The sequence below is a fragment of the Nanorana parkeri genome, unplaced genomic scaffold (genome assembly GCF_000935625.1).
Source record: "Nanorana parkeri isolate BGI_ZX_2015 unplaced genomic scaffold, ASM93562v1 scaffold1806, whole genome shotgun sequence".
Lineage (NCBI taxonomy): Eukaryota > Metazoa > Chordata > Amphibia > Anura > Dicroglossidae > Nanorana > Nanorana parkeri.
In genome coordinates this window covers 209,534-212,774 of record NW_017308074.1, presented here as the reverse complement: position 1 = coordinate 212,774, position 3,241 = coordinate 209,534, and the positions used below count along the sequence as shown (strand labels likewise).

Sequence of the window (3,241 nt, the reverse complement as noted above, 5' to 3'; positions counted from 1 at the left end):
TTGCAAAACCCTTTATCTGAAAATATGTTTTCTCGCTCATTCATTGGTGTATTGCCATATGCTGGTGTAACAAGTGGCTGATTGATGTTTGTCATTTGCATTTCGCCGGCGCTTGATTGCAATTCAGTGATTTCCTGTCTTAAAAGGCAGCAGCAGGTCCTCCGCAGAACAGAAGTAGAAGAATTTTTCCACGGACGAGATGAGTTTTTAAAAATTCTGACGTGCCGTGGCCAAGATCTGCAAGGTTTACAGCTGGAGAATATTAAACAGAATTTAAAAGGGAATATCGCTGCTTAGTGAGATGACACTATGCCAGCAGCACCCAACCCCCTCCTCCCCAACCCAACCACCCTTTAGGTATATAGGCGATGATGAGAGTGACATCCATTAATTGACAGGGCTGGACCTTGCCGGCATTGAAGTGGACAATGTGGGTGATTGCACCCGTGTACTCATTGATTGCATTAAGGCTTGCGCTGTTTGGATTGAATCATTCTTGCCATCCCCTTGGGCTTTGGCTCCAGCGTCGTTCTCCACGGCTGTGGTCCCTGTGGTGGTGATGAGGGGGTTAAAGGTGTGGCTGGATGCCGTGCATCACTTGTGGAATGGTGAAGGGAGCCGGCAGGGTGGGGTTTGCCTGGGAGCAGAGAATGATGGAGGTGGTAGGGGGAAAAGGAAAAAAGACCTGGCTGGTTAATAAGGAGCTGGGCGCGCTGGATTTTATATGATCTGTAAAATTTGTTGGGGATGATGAGAAAATTCAGCTTAAAGCTGTCATTAGACAGCTCAGACAACGCATGTGCTCATTATGCCTGTGGCATTGATGATGGTTCAGACCAGTCAAAGAAGTTAATTGCTGCTGATTTAGTATCTATCCATTACCTATCTATCTATCTATCTATCTATCTATCTATCTATCTATCTATCTATCTATCTAGCTGTCTATCCTCCCTCATCCTCGCTCTATTCATCTGTCTACCAATCTTCCTCTCGCTATCCTTCTCTCTGTCTCTCTATCCACCCTTCTCTCTCCTCATCAGTCTTCCTTTCTCTCTTCCTCTATCTCCCTCTTTAGCCTGTTCTCGATCTGTACATTTTTCCATTTCCTCCCATCTTCCCTCCTTCTCTCCATCTCCTCTCTCTAAGATTTATAGAGTTTTACCTATCTCATGATACATGACGTTGCATGCACTTCCTTGATCAGCAGTATCCATCAGTATGCATGCTCTTATCCAACTGTGCATTGATATGAAATGAGACCACTGCTCAGCCAGGATAGTCTCAGTAGATGGGGATCCATCAGTATGCATGCTCTTGTCCAACTGTGCATTGATATGAAATGAGACCACTGCTTAGCCAGGATAGTCTCAGTAGATGGGGGTCCATCAGCATGCATGCTCTTATATAACTGTGCATTGATATGAAATGAGACCTCATCTTAGCCAGGGTAGTCTCAGTAGATGGTTAGGGAAGTGAACCAAACCACTGATTTGGAAGTAGCCGGTTGCCATCACGCCTTATAAGTTCATTTAATTGGAGCTCTGGTGATTAATATTCCTCATTGTCATACACAATATGGTTCAAATGCCCTCTCTATGGAGAGTCAAAAGGGTCTTCATGGCATGAGCATATGCACCTGAAATCAGAGATGGACAATGCTAAAACCCTTTCTGGAAGGGGAGAAATGTTCTCTTGGTTTATGCTGCAGTAGCTGAACTGTCTAGACATAAAACTGTTTGATCAATGAGGGGAAGGAGCAATGCATGGAGTGCTGGAACTCAAAACTGCAACTAATCAGAAAACATTGTTCATCATTCTGACTGTTCTAAGCTGATGAACGTTGATTGGCTGAATTTGCCTCTCCATGGTTCCTGCATCTCGAAAAGCCAGCTCCGCAATATAGGGCAAAACTGTTGGCTTGCAGAACTGTTCATTCTTGAAAAAAAAAAAAAAAAAACGTTCATCGTGCAATATTCTCTCTTACGTCTGCTGTGTCCTAGTTCTGTTTCGTTTGATATGTGATTTGCTGGCATCCCTGGCTTAGATTTCATGCCGTTTCAATAATGAATGAACAAGGTGCCACACCTTTTTTTTTTTATACAGCCACAATGAGGTTGTAAGCCTGTGCGGCACTTATGTGAGAAGCAGACCGAGGGTGACACCTCATTGGTCCATCCGCTATGTGCCAGCCAGCCTATCGCAAAGCAAAGCCTGTCACTATACGTGGATGATCTCTACTACCCTTTCCTGAACGTTCAGGCCAAAAACAGAGCAGTAAGTCACTTTGATCAGTTTGCACATAAAGGGGCAACAAAGTGACCCCGGGGGTCTTTATACGTGACTATGTGGAAGAAGACGAATGGATATGTCACAGACTGGATGGCGTTGCAGATGGGGAACGGAGATGCCTAAAGAAAGGATTGCAAGAAACGATGTCAAGATGAGGATGAGGGTCACATCTTTCTGCCTTGAGGAAGGGACCCTGCGCGGTCCCGAAACGTCGGTTTATTTGGATGTCTGTGACGCTTTCTGTCCAATAAAAGGGACATATTTATCTTTACTACTGAGTGCTGGTGATTTCCTGACTTTCCTGTGTTTGCACGGCGCCATCCGTGGTATCTCATCACTGCGAGCACCACTTTTTTCATATCTGGCCGGGACTGCTGTGAGGAGTGCGGAGGGTCTCTCCATCTACTTGCAAGATGAGGATTTTGTCTTGAAAGTTGAAAACAAAAAAAAAGGTGATCGTAATAATGAGGAGTTTCATATTGGGGAGCAAGACGTGTTCCCGAATGGAGAACGTTAACCAAGTGGATTTGCATGTTTGACAGTCTACAGTAAGTGGAATTCCTATTGGACCAGAGGAGCAGCTGGTCACGAAAAGTACCGTAGGGATGAAGAAAAAATGTACCTTGGGTGAAAATATTCCTGGAAAGATAGAAGATAGATGAACGTGCAGCGTGAACGACTTCCGAATGTGGAACATCTCGACTCATTTGGGATTCCGGCAAGACTTCGTTACAATCTCAGAGCTCCAGCTGCATGTTCCATCAGCAGCTTTAATATACAGTAGACCACTTTTCAGAGACACGGATCAAAGACTTTAAGGAATACCAAGGCTCGTTTGAAGATGTTCTGACCATTAACCTTTGGTGCTCATTGACGTAAGAGCAAGAAGTCTAATTTTCGCGATTTGTGTCACATGAAATGGGCATTAGTCAAGCTTTTTTTTTTTTTTTTT

The 3,241-nt window shown here is 44.3% G+C and overlaps 1 protein-coding gene across 1 annotated transcript in view; it reads left to right on the top strand.

Annotated features, from left to right (window-relative positions):
- Positions 1-3,241, top strand: part of GAP43 (growth associated protein 43) — a 57,635-nt gene that overhangs the window by 816 nt on the left and 53,578 nt on the right. The gene's annotated exons all lie outside the window — the stretch shown is intronic.